The sequence below is a fragment of the Adiantum capillus-veneris genome, chromosome 17, assembly GCF_014529385.1.
Source record: "Adiantum capillus-veneris isolate H3 chromosome 17, ASM1452938v2, whole genome shotgun sequence".
In the NCBI taxonomy this organism is placed as follows: Eukaryota; Viridiplantae; Streptophyta; class Polypodiopsida; order Polypodiales; family Pteridaceae; genus Adiantum; species Adiantum capillus-veneris.
The window spans coordinates 154,644,277-154,658,429 of record NC_140947.1 but is presented as its reverse complement, the minus strand read 5'-3'; the positions used below and the strand labels follow the sequence as shown (position 1 = coordinate 154,658,429).

The 14,153-nt window shown below is 39.7% G+C and overlaps 1 pseudogene; it reads right to left on the bottom strand.

Annotated features, from left to right (window-relative positions):
* Nucleotides 1-5,290: 5,290 nt before the first annotated feature.
* LOC147438366 (uncharacterized) lies at nucleotides 5,291-6,007 on the bottom strand (annotated as a pseudogene).
* Nucleotides 6,008-14,153: the final 8,146 nt, after the last annotated feature.

Here is a 14,153-nt window from a genome sequence, read left to right as displayed (position 1 = left end):
AAATCAAATACAAAGATGATGCCAAGCACACTCTCAAAGTACTTTCCTAGTTCTCTTTGATAAGTACTTTCTCTACACTTTTAGCCTTCCATATATATGTTCTCCCTTTTCGTAATCAGATAGTTGAATTTGAAAACTCCTTCTCCATCTACCTTACAACAATAAATAATGGTAGCTCTTCTTGCCACAACACTAACATCCACGAGATATTTCAAAGTTCAAACCCTAAGGAGAAGGAGTAGGAGTAGGAGTAGGATCTTATCTAATTATAATAATAGAGACAGGGGTTTGTGGAAATCCACATGGCTTATGGAGGGTCGACCAAGCATTCAACATGTAGATTTTGTCTAGTTATTATAATTTTAAAAAACCAGTTACTGGGAACCACCATTGATGTGAGAAGAGTGAGTGTTTGAAGAACGTGATTGAGAAAACAAGGAGAAGGCCTCATCAAGTAAGGCTCTCTCTCATGCTTCCTTCCCCTGGTCTCCTTGCTCTCTCTCTCTCTCTCTCTCTCTCTCTCTCTCTCTCTCTCTCTCTCTCTCTCTCTCTCTCTCTCTCTCTCTCTCTCTCTCTCTCTCTCTCTCTCTCTCTCTCTCTCTCTCTCTCTCTCTCTCTCTCTCTCTCTCTCTCTCTCTCTCTCTCTCTCTCTCTCTCTCTGTCGTGCACACACACACAAACACACACACACAAAGAGCAAGCTATCATACTTGAGATATTTTCTCTCAGGAACACTATACCAAATCTCTCCCTCTCTCCGTATCTCTCTATCTCAACAAAGTTGGTCTGTCATCGTCAATTTGTGCATGTCAGGGACATAAAACTCATTGCCAAATGAGTCCGTCGATGGGCCGAATAAAATTAACATGCAGGCAATGGAAGTGTTTCTCCTATTGGCGATTATATTGTGGGTATGCTCCACGTAACTACTAATTGAATATATAGCCAAGATACCAGTTGAGAGAGATGTTTTATGTGCTTAGGACAAGTGCGTAGTGATTAGGCTTAGATCGTATGAGGTCATTTGCAAGCTTGCATGCGATTTAAAGATGTATTTTGCTGAGATGAAAAGCTTTGTAGTCCTTTTTTAGCTTGAAATGATTGACAATCATGGAGACATACGATGGGGTGGGGCTATGGAGGTGATGAGGATAGAGAAGTTTTGAGGATGGATGCTCACTTGGCTAAGAAGATCTAACACGGACCTGAAATTTACAGCTTCTACATTGCTACGTGCATCCTCAAATGTGGAATTTTTCTCTCTCGGTTCTCTTCTTTCTCTTGGGGAAGCTTTTTGTGAACATTGAGAGTAGAAGAGAGACATGACCTTTAATTGATGCAAGGAACATGTAGCAAGGCGTGAACCCAATATTTTCATTTTACCATGGACACAGGTAGAAAAATCATGTGGCTTCAACGCTGGCCTTGCAAATTCTGCTATCAACAGCTTCTTGGGGAGCTTGTCTTTGACCCTAGACTCTCCCCTCCTTCCTTAAGAATAGCCCACTGCTACTTGTGGTTAGAAGTGGCCCATTCTATGCCATTACTTATTTTTCACCATTGCCTGAATTATGCATAAGAAATTTGAAGCATATAAGATGCTACACCCTTTGTTGGACGTTTTTCTCCATTAAAAGAACCCCATGGCCACATCCTCTCTTTGCTCTATGTGCTACAAATGGGGAGCATAGCGGCCTTGCAAAATACCCAAAATAGCACACTACAAGCCATAAAACAATAGATTTGCATACATAACGAGTCACACAACGCATAATCCATGCAATATGTGGATAGAGAGAGACAGAGCAAGAGAGAGTAGAAAAGCATGTGCAGATGCACCTCCTAGAACAAAGTGCTACATCAGCACAACAAGAGAGAAGAGAAGATAGGAGAAGAGTAGGCATAGGTGCTGGGTGAAATCTCCCCCCGTGCAAGAGTGAGCATTTTCCTCTTGCACATATTTACTTTATAGATTTTTGATTTCTCAAAATGAATACACACTGTTTGGCTAGACATTAATTGGCCATAGCTCATATAGAGTACTTTAATAACACAATGATAATAATCTAGTATCCTTTGTACATTCCATCAAGCATCTATGCCTTTGCCACTTGTCATTTGTCCAATAAATACAATAATTTATCACGTCATTTACATAGCTCTCCATTAGAAAGCAATTGTTCTCAGTTGCAAAGTTAAAAATCTGTAATCATACATATCAAAAAACAATGGTTAGTACTCTGTGTTAGAAGTAGCACATGTTGAAAAAAAAAATCATAAATTTGAATAACATTGCTTATACATGCGGTCATCCTATACTACCTATTCTAGTGTCCCAAACCACTAGAATAAGCAGTATATGTCATATCCTAATGAATCAGGATATCATTGGTCACAATCATCATTCAATAAATCAATTCTCATCAATCTCAAGTTCAATTCCATAATTATGTCATGACAGGAAATCATCGTATACCAATTCCAATTCCAATTTCAATTCCAACATATAAATTCAAATCCAAATATCTACCAACATATACCTAGGTAACAAAATTATACTAATAAGGACAGTGGTGATCAGTCATTGCAGCAAATACACTTACATGGACAGGTGCCAAGAACAGCATGATAGCTATCCAGCATGATAACGATCCGGCAAAAGAGAGACACCAATGTCCGGACTCCGTATGCACTCCTTCGCATCATGTGAGAGAGAGAGAGAGAGAGAGAGAGAGAGAGAGAGAGAGAGAGAGAGAGAGAGAGAGAGAGAGAGAGAGAGAGAGAGAGAGAGAGAGAGATTATGGTCTCTATGTTAATTGAGGCTTGAGCCAATTGGAGCACAAGCTCAAAGTCCTCAAACCTTGCATTTAATGCTTCAATGTCTGTCTAAACTTGCCTGGCATCGCTGGAGAGAGTATAGAGTCATGCATGTGATTAATAGTTACACTGGAGAGAGAGAGAGAGAGAGAGAGAGAGAGAGAGAGAGAGAGAGAGAGAGAGAGAGAGAGAGAGAGAGAGAGAGAGAGAGAGAGGGGGGGGGGGGGGGGAGGCATGTGCGGAATTAACACTGGAGACAATGTTCAAGAAAAATGTGTCTCAGCTTAATATCATGCCACTTTCAATTTCACCCCAAAATAATGTAAACAATAAAAAAAAATGACCCTTTTTTTTTTAAATCTCCTCTTGGCAAATTCAAGGAAAGGAATTTGTATGTTTGGGAAAATGATATTTCCCAAACAATGACTGGAGATGAGAGAGAGAGAGAGAGAGAGAGAGAGAGAGAGAGAGAGAGAGAGAGAGAGAGAGAGAGACTTAGAGCGAGCAATTCTGTTTGTTGTTGATGCGATTCTGTCAAACTAGAGAAATGAGATGATATGTTAACGTCTTCATGCAAAACTCCCTTTGTGGTAGGTTGAAAGACAGTATGCTTCAAAATAAAACAATCGGCATTTTTTGTTTGTAGAAGAACCCTACTACCAATGGTTATTGTAGTGGATAGCCATCGACCATGGTCTAGGTCAAAGTTGTTGAATATTTCCACTGACTTGATATATGTAGACGATCTACGAGGTCATCTGCTCTACATTGTTGCTTTCTCTACGGGATTTGTGATGGAACACAATGAAGACGAGGAAAAGCAAAGAAAATGTAGGGAAGAGAGTTTCACCTTAGGTATATGCAAACCTTTTTTAGACAAGTGCACCTGCATTCAATGTGATTTATGCCACATTTGGCCTACCTTTGTCCAGGTAGAAGGATGATTCACGCAAATCGCGACCTATCTTTTATTCCAAGATTTTTAAAGCAATTAAAACATCATTTCTAAAACTATTAAATTTTGAGATAGAAATGAAATAAATCGGAGCTACTATCAAATGGCATTCTCTCTAATCTATCACAATGGTCTATGGCAGCATAATCACCATTTTTATGATTGGGTCCTTGGTGATGCCAAAGCGGAAAAATTGGCGATTGTGCCACCCTAGATCGACCAGACGGGAGTGGATGGCCATGAAACTTTGCAAGGGTGGGGAAAAAACAATTATCTCCATCCCTACAAATTTTCATGGGAATCGCAATCTGTCTCAACGGTCTATTGTGGCACAATGGTCAATTTTTGACGATTAGGCCCGTGGCGAGGCCAAAGCGGAAAAATTGGCGACTGTGCCACCCTAGACCGAGGAGACCGGAACGGATGGCCATGAAAATCTACAAGGGTGAAAAAAGAAAACTAATCCCCACCCCTACAAAGTTCCATGGGCATCGCAATCCGTCTCGAAGGTCTACATTGGCACAATCGCCATTTTTTTTACGATTGGGCCCTTGGCGATGCCAAAGCCGAAAAATTGGCAATTATGCCACCCTAGACCGACAAGACGGGAGCGGATGGCCATGAAACTTTGCAAGAGTGGTGAAAGCACTTAGATACTCACCCTTGCAAAATTTCATGGGCATCGTAATCCGTCTCGACGATGTACGGTGGCAAAATCACTAGTTTTTTACCATTGGGCCCTTGGCCAGGCCAAAGTGGAAAAATTGGCAGTTTTTCCACCCTAGACCAACTAGATGGGAGTGGATGGCCATGAAACTTTGCAAGGGTGGGAAAGGCATACAAATCCCTGCCCCTGCAAGGTTTCATGGGCATCGCAATCTGTCTCAATGGTCTACAACGGCACAATGGTCTATTTTTTACGATTGGGCCCTTGGCAAGGCCAAAGAGAAAAAATTGACGATTGTGCCACCCTAAACCAACGAGACAGGATGGCCATAAAAATTTGCAAGGGTGAGTAAAGCACACAATTGCTTACCCCTGCAAAGTTTCATGGGCGTCGCAATTCGTCTCGATCGTGCAGGGCGTCTTACAATGAATTGGCATTCGTCTCGCTAATGACAGTCAAGACAACAACGTAAGATCGTAAACCTTTAATAAACGTAGATCAATGGTAAACCAAAAAAAAAAACCTATGAATGGTAATTTCAAAAATGAACATCAAATGAACGAGGGAAAGTACAACACCATAATATACAATATCAATGAACTAGTGTATACAAGAATAGAAATGACGAAAGGGTCAAAAGGTGGAATGGTAAATAGCACGAATGTAGGGGTCATTGCTAGCACTCATCATCACAGTTATCATCTCCAAAATCAGTCCTATATCATCTGCAAGGTCTATAGCTCCTACCTTGCTGTGGATTGTCTCCATGATGCTCTCGTGCTCATCCGGACCCAAACACCAGTGAAGGGTGGTCCCTTTCTTCTTGTTGATAATCCTCTCTAGCCTTAGCTTCATAGCAAGGACAAGATGCTCTCGTGCTCATCCGGACCCAAACACCACTGAGGGGTGGTCCCTTTCTTCTTGTTGATAATCCTCTCTAGCCTTAGCTTCATAGCAAGGACAAGATGGGAGTAGTGTATGGCCACCTTCGGTCACTCATACTATACAAAATGGATGTAGTGCCCATGTCCATGGGATTGCTAAAAATAGTGCCCTGAAACAACCATACTCACAGCATCATATACTTCACCATAATCATCCACGGTGAATTCTTGAAGCACATACTTTGCCTTGGTGCACCTAAGAATATAATAGTCAACTCCCTCTGCATTTCCCTCCTTAGCAGTAACTGCAAAATCATCTCCCTCTACCAAGTAATCTGTGAGAGTATCAACATCCTCTGAGAATTGTGTGGTCTGGCTATCAATGGAGATACTCAATGTGATCATATCCTGTGATGGTGAAAGAGGTTGTAGTATCCACCTATCAGCTTACTTTGTCATGGTGCAATCTATCCACTCACCATGTACCCAAGCATCATAGAAGCATGAGTGGTGCCTAGTATAGATGGTGGGATCCCTCGTTGTGGTGCTATAAATGTTGTGCAACTAGTGCATACATGCTACATTGTCACAGTCCTAGCTAGTGAGATCAATATCCTGGCTATCCGCGCACCAAAACAACCTCCTCATTGAGCATCCATTGCCTTAAGATGAGTCATATGCCATGTGTTGTGAGCACCATTCCACAACTTGTCTAGCATCTTTAAATCGGTCACTGTCGCATCAAAGTTGATATCGTCAAAGAGTGCACTTTACACAAGCACCTGCACCATCATGCTCTCCCTTTCCATGCCTTCACTCAAAGAAGCTCCAAATGCAAGGTATGCCACTCTATGGTTCCATCTGTACAACCAACATAATTGACATGCACTTTTGAAATATGTAACACAACCATCCAACCAATTATAGCTCCAAGAGAATGAGATGTGGCACTCACAAAGGAATTCATCATGTTGCTGGAAACAATGTTGCAATAACTGCACACTGTGTGAGTGATCGTCATTGATATAGAAATGGTACTCACATATGATCATTCATGATTCCTTAGAGCTCTCCACTCCATCAACTGCGGCCTCTGCATGAAGATAAGATATGTCACCTTCAAAAGCATTTAAAAAGGTTAGAGTAAATGAAACAATGCAATTACATCATGTGGCTAAAAGTGCAAAGCAAATGTCAAGTTATCAATTCTACCTACTCAGAGAAGTAATATTCAGACTCGATCTCGTGTTGTGGAGAAAAGGTGTAGTTCGCAGCAAAATCCACGATAAAGACCACAATGCCAATGGGGAAGGCGGCAAGGCAAGCAGGAAACTGATGATCCTGCCACTTTGTGCGACGTGCATGCTACACATATGGATACAAATCGGACCTAAAAGCTTGCATGAAGTAGGGATATGGTATAGTATGAGATGTGAGTTGCAACCTACAAGATGTGCCACCTCAAAGACCTGTGTATGTTTGGTAGTCATACTGCTATCATGTAATTGTCTCACCCGCATCACCATCATCTAGGACAGGTGTAAGTCATGCAAGATCCCCACATTGGGCACACTTGCCCTCCACACACAACATCTGATGGTAGGAGGCCCCATCTACACGCTCACATAACAAAGAGTGAATGAAATCTTGTGGCCCCATTGGGACCTCTCCAGCACGCCCCGAGAGAGTGCAGGACACATCATACACAATCTGAAACTGCACATGGTATATGCAGCATTATGTCTCCCTCTCACGCATGAATTGCACGTACCAAGGCTTGCAAGCCTCGAAGGAGCGCTGACCAATCCTAATATGAGGGTGGGCATCCTAGAATACATGAAAGAGCTGACGTTGTGTAATCTCTAGGATCATAGCACCATGCTCTATGTATTGCTTGCGACCAATCCTATGTTGAATTTATTTTTGAAGTCTGGAAAGGCGTGGCAATTATCCTCCCAAAAATGTGCTATGAGCTCTCTCATGCATGAATCTAGAATGCGTGAGCATTGTGGAGCATGCCCACTGCTAGCCCAAAGCTCATCACTATGTCCCAAATCAAGTTGTTGTCTTCTAAGGTGTCTAGCATGCAATGTGGGCCGATGAATGCATGACACACGAGAAGTGGCCCGAGAAATACATGTGATGGATGTAGCTACCACTGCTACGGTGAGTGTGCAACAAGCTGCAAGTACATCCTTGGATCCGCATCAAGATAGTGCAATGTAAGAGCGTCTGACACTATCTACAACTACCGCCATAGACCGACGAGTCCTCAGACTATGGATCTTGATAATTGTGGGGGCCTCAATGACACAAGGGTGTCCCACAAATGCTCAAGCACTTGAGTGCGTGAGGAAAGATCAATGTCACTAAAGTAGGTCTCCACAATGATGCATGCACGATACTTGGCTCCAGACGCACTAAGGGAGCGTACCATCATCAAAGGGCTAGGCTTTCATGCTATTGTAGGGTCCACACATGCCTCCATGCCAACTCCAAAGGGTGCTCCAAGAGCAAGCGAGGACAATCGACTCAAAGAAATGAGGCGATTGTGTTGTGTCGATGGATTGACAAAATGCTCTAAGGTTGGCAATACCATGTGAGACACCCCAAAGGCACCCACTGTGGGGGGTGTGAGCTCGCCAGCGGGTGATGCCTCTCCTAGCAGAACTGTAGATGTTGAGGAAAATGGTAGAGGGACCAAGGAAGGGGAAGAAGGCAAAATACTAGGCCATAGAGGAAGAGAAGAAGTATCACCCTCATACAGTGATACATACATGTGAACACCCCCAGAATCCTTGATCGTAGGGCCTGTAGTGGGCTCTTGCGGCACATCCACATGTAATCTTGCTCTAGAGTATTTCTTGTGTTTTCGAGCTTTTCGTCAATTTTCTTCCGCATGGGCAATTGCTTCTGCATCTCCAACTTTGTGGACGGGGTCTTTGTGCTATCCATCTTGCTTTCGAGACCTTCGTGACAGTGAACCCATGCTTATTTAGAAAAATGAATGCTAGAATAGTTAGTGATTGAATCAAAAGAGCATAAATGCTCCAAACACACTCACTCTCAAACTCTCAAATAAAGTGCACTAAAAAAAAGGGATTTATATACATTGTCTCCCTAATGTAATCTAAAAAGGTGTAAATCTTGATAAGATTACACCAATCAAATTTTAGAAAAATAGTTTATATAAATTTATAATTATCTTTTAAGTTAGTTGATTTATGTTAAGTGGTTTTTTTAAAATAATTAAAATGCTTAAGTTCTCATCCAATAATAATTTAAATAAATAAAAAATAAAAAAATTATAATATTATAAAATAAAAAATAATTTACTTTGAGTTGTCTTTTAATAATTATGTCTTATCATCTATACAATTTATTCATTTATAAAAGTTTATTAAAGATAAAAATAAATGACATGGCTATGCATGGATGACAGGGCCGTCTATGTGGCAATATGACGTGGCGGTCAAATCCTCCTCAACATCCATGTCATAATGTGACATGGCAAAATGGTGACATGGAATGTTTAGGTGGCAAAAAGGTAGATGGTGAGTTGGAAAGTTGATGATGTGTCATGCTTGGTGGATTGTGAGGTGGCGAGTGATGTGGCAAGCCATGCAAGCACCACGGACAAGTGTCACGTGAGATGGTGGATGACATGGCATCTAATGTGAGGTGGCATGCAAGGTGGCAATTGAGGTTGGTGGATGAGCTGGCATTATGATGAAGTGGCACACCAAGTGTAAAGTCAAACTTTTGACTATGGACGTTTGCTGATGTGGCAACGTCCTTGTATGACGTGGAATAGACAAGTAGGATTGGGAGAAACAGACCAAACCATAAATTATGGACAAGTGTCAAAATTTCATAGGCATGACACTTTACCAAACCTAAGGAGCCACACCTTAAGTTAATTGTGGAAGTGAAAAAAAAAATAGAAAAGTATATTTTTCTAGCTCAAATCGACTCAAAAAAAAAAAATCATCAGTACTTTATGATGAAAGCCATAAGATACATAAAAATCAAGTTGAATGGAAATATAAATTATTTATTATATTTAAAAAAAACTCCCTTAAGATCCTCTTAGCAATCTTTGTTATTTTTCGAGCCAGATCTAAAAGAAATCAACCGTTAAAGATTCTACTTTTTTACAGAGTCACATCCTATGGGTCGTATATCAAATGATCGTAAGATCTTGGAAAATATTATATACATCATTAAAGGTCTAGTGTAAAAAATTAAGGCCTTTTTAAAGAGCGATTCCAACAAAGAAAAATAAAAAATAATTACATAGAGACCCCAAAACTGATCAAAAATCAAATTAAATTGCAAGTGAATAATTGATGTGCAAAAGGACAATTCAAGCGAATAGCTTCATATAAAGATATAGACAATTGTTCATCAAGGTTACAGTGTTGTGATAGGGCATGACAAGCTGGACCAAAGTACTTCTTGCATACTAAAATTTCTATTTTTGTTCGAAAAATTGAAGATCGAAGCTTTCCATCATGTTTAATAATTAAACTATGCATTTTGTGATCTTGCTGCTAAAAAGTACATGCAAGTAAGTCAATATACATATTAGTGTGAAAAAACAGACTGTTTTTTGGTAATTCTCCTAAGGGGGACTATTGAAAGTGGGTACACCTTATCATGTAAAGCTAGAGAAAGTGAGGCAAGTAAGCTAGGACACCAAGAGATTGTAACCATTGGCAGATACTTTTTTGTGGGAGGGGTATTATGAGCCTAAAGGAAGCTCCATATGTTCTCTTGATGCACTGGGACATCCTGCCATCGAAGTGGAAGACGACATCAAGAAGACATGGGATCCATTATGGAGAGAAATAAACGAGGAGTACGAGGCTGAAATCCAAGACGACATCAAGAAGACATGGGATCCATTATGGAGAGAAATAAACGAGGAGTACGAGGCTGAAATCCAAGACACTAGTTGGAGCAACCCATGCAAAAAAATGTTCTACACTTGGGAAGGCAACCATAGGCTCGTCGCTTGGATGGGAGTTCTAAAATATAGTAAGCTATGTCGTAAATGATGTTGATTTTCTAGCATATTCTGAAATGCAATGAATGTGTGACCTCTCTTTTGATGTTAGGTGTTGCTTACAAAAAAGATATTGATCTGCATCCACGAGTTTGAGTGGAACTAGTGAATGTAGATTCATCAAATGAGACTGACATGCTGACCATAGTGATGCTTATAAACAAGTAAGATCTCTCTTATATATTTGAGTGTTCAGTTGGCTAGAATTAGTGTAAGATTGACTTATGGGCTACATTGCTTCAATTTCTTGTAGATTGAACGAGGTAGAAAATGTGTACACATCATACACAGACATGTTGTGGATGGTACAGGCAATGGGTCTTTCTTCAAGGGAAGCAATCATGGAGAAACTGCCATGTGTAGTGTACACCTAGATGCAGGCAGACATCAACAAAAGGGTGGGAAAGAAGTCGTGGTACAATGTGCCCGTCCCACTAATGTCTCAGCTTCTTCATCTAGTACGTGTTCTCGGATTTTGTGATTGTTGATTGACATAAATTGTTGGTATCATAGATGTGTTTGATCATTAGCACTATATTTGTAGGAAAAATATACGCTTGCCCTGAAAAAAAAATTGGTTGAGAAAAATAGAATGCTTTCGATTGAGTTTCAAGCCTGATACAAAAAAACATTCTTTGAGGCAAACGTGAAAGTTAAAAAAATGACAAGATATGCATTGGCAATTGTTGACCCTGCATTGGGAGATAAATGGTGGAGGTGAGTTGGTCTTGAATCTCTTTTAAAGCTAGAACAAATGTTCAGAGTGCATGTCTCCATCCACCCCTTTGGACTTGTGTGTAGGACACTGCGTGCAATTGAGTGGACCAATCAACCAAAGTGGATAATGGAGGAAAGATTGTATGGGCTGGCATGTGCAGCTCTTTTCTCTCACAATAAAACATTTACCCTGCATGTGATGGCCTCTAGTGATACGGGAGATGTTAAGAATTTGGACATTCCTCAGAATAGTGGGTGAATTTGATTGCCACATTGTTAAACAATCCATTCATGGAGATAGATTGTATGACATAATCATTGTCACAGAAGAGTCTGGTAATTTTTTAGAGTGGTTGAGGATCAAAGTTTTTTTGTCTTCCATTATTAAAGAGGCAGAGAATGTATACAGTTGTAACCATCTGGGTTGGACCTTGAGTCATTCATGGAGGATGCTAAATTGATACATTAGGGAAAGACCTTTGCTTATGAGCTGGGTGTTATGAAAAAGGGAACACGATCTAAGGTGAACAAGGCATTGGCGGATGCAGGAAAAAGGTTTCTTTGTAGATATGCACAGTAGACAATTACAATGAGTGAAAGAATTAAAATTAGCTTCTAGCAATACTCTTGCTTGTGTTAGATGGTTGTGGATGTGCAAGTTTAACATAAAAGGGGTCAGGAGCTTGCAAGCTATGCTCAATATTGAAAAGAAATGTTTGCCTCATTAGCCCCCCCCCTAAAGTTAGAGGTATTCATGTCTCTAGCTCTAATCTTGCATTGAGAGAATAAATCAGATCACAAGGAGAAGTCCACACATAGAGAAAAATAATAAGATGATCATAGCTATCATGATTTTTCTAGTAGAGGTAACGATAGGGCTGTTTTTATTAGATGTAACTTCAGCTGTTATACCTGTGGAACACTTTTTAGCTCAATTCCCATATACTTTGAAAGACGAAGTGTTGAAGGGTAAGATGACAGAGCCACTTCCAATGTGTGTTATCACTAGCACAAAGCAAAATAAAGAGGCCTAGCAGTGGGAGAAACAGAGAGTTTTCTAGAAATCAAGGGAAAGGCCAAAGAAGTGGATGAGTGGTAGGTGCAGAGGACACTAGAGACTCAAATCATTGATGATATGAGGAAAAGAATGCTTGAAAGGCAATAAATCATAGATGCCAAAACCATTCAATGAATTTTGCCAAAACCTTCGAAAGCTCTAGAGAGGGAAATCCAACTAAGGAATCCAGTAAGAGTATTCCTGAAAAAGAAATCAAGGAACCAACAAAAGGCTCAGAGGAGCACCTAGACCAAGAGGTATGTCAAGTCAAGGTGCACTTGGTGGAAGCTGATAAACTAAATCTTGGGACAACAAATGTTCTCTCAAGAAACAATTTAAATATATACAAAAGGATTCATCAGCTAAGAAACACAAGAGGCATATAGAGGCATGGCACTGCGAGGACAATTTTGTAGAGGGAAGATAATTTAATTGAGATAGTAGTTATGGGAATGAACAAAATGAGATATATATTAAAGTTTGTGAGCGAATCTAGAAGCTGACTATTGAACTTGATGACAAGAACATTACACAAGGCTACCAATTTCATCAAAAGGAAAAGAAAAAAGAATCAAATTTGAAATTAAAGATAACAAAGTACATATTATCTAGATTGAATTAAAAAATAGTGGGAACCACTCGCAAGGGTGATTCTCGATGGTGATGTGGGAGTTTACATTTTGGGGGAGCATGTTAGACAAAGATTAGGGACTCAAGAGATAAAACCTTCTCTATGTCAACTTAGATAGAGAAAATGAAAATGTTAAATAGTACATTTTAGGTGACGCTTTTTAAGCCACCAAAAATTCAAAATAACATATTATTTGTTAGGTAACTTCCATATTTCTTTTCTTATTCTTCAATCTCCTGTCAAAAATCCAACTAACCCTATGATTAATGATTTGAAACACAAACTCATCAGCCAGCAAATGGAGGAGGGATCTTTTTGCCTAATATTAAGAAATCTAGCACAAAGAACAAAGAGAGAGCTTTTCCAAAAGATTTGCCAAAAAGTCTATTTTCTTTTTAAAAAAAACTCCTCGGAAAGCTCCCTCCAAAATCTCTCACGGTTCCCCTACTCCTGTAGTGCTTGCATGCAAGGCAGTTGGAGGAGGTGTTCTAATAAATCACATGTTCTTGCATGGGGTTATGCTACCCTTGACCCTACAAATGATGTCAAAGATGATGATGAGATTGAAGAGTTTTCATATGAAGGACACCATGATGAGTTAATGCACTTCATGCTAATGAAAATTTTGTTGTCAGAGCTTCTCATGACAATGTAGAGCTTGTGGATTTCTATGCTTAAAATGCACAATGTTTGCAATGCCATCTCATTTGTTGTCAAGGGATTTTATTTAAAAGAAAGCAAAAATAAATCCCTACAAGTTCAAGCTATTAAATTCTGAGCCTGAAGCAACCTTGGAATCCCGCTTTGTATGAGCTATTAAGTTCCCAATCCAAAAAGTGGTATGTCAAAGAAAATTCTTACTTTTCTCAAAATGTGCACTCCTTTTCATATATAGCATTCCTAGTTCTAATCTAAGCTGGATTTGATTGCCCTTTAACATCTTTCTTTTTCCTTGAATGTAAAGTATTTCAAAACATAATTGGTGAAGGCTTTTGTATATTTTGTTTGTATACTAAACCTAGGATGTTTTTTGAAAAATTTGAAGAAAAGTACTGCAAGTAGGACAAGGGTAGCTATTATGCAGACTGATATCTACCAATAAATACTAGCAATTACCACCATTATACATCGATAGTTGTTGTTCTTGCTAATAGTAGAGTCAATACAAAGTTTGCTACTAGGTAGATTGGTAGCTACCAATAAATAGTCTAGAAGCTACCACTCAATACATAAACTTGAATTTTTAATGTATGTAGCCTTCAATAGACCAAACTTCAATGTCTAGAGACTCATAACATAGACATGTGTGTTTGAGCTTCAATTAACAAAACCAAAATGATCCATAAATAGCTTGAAT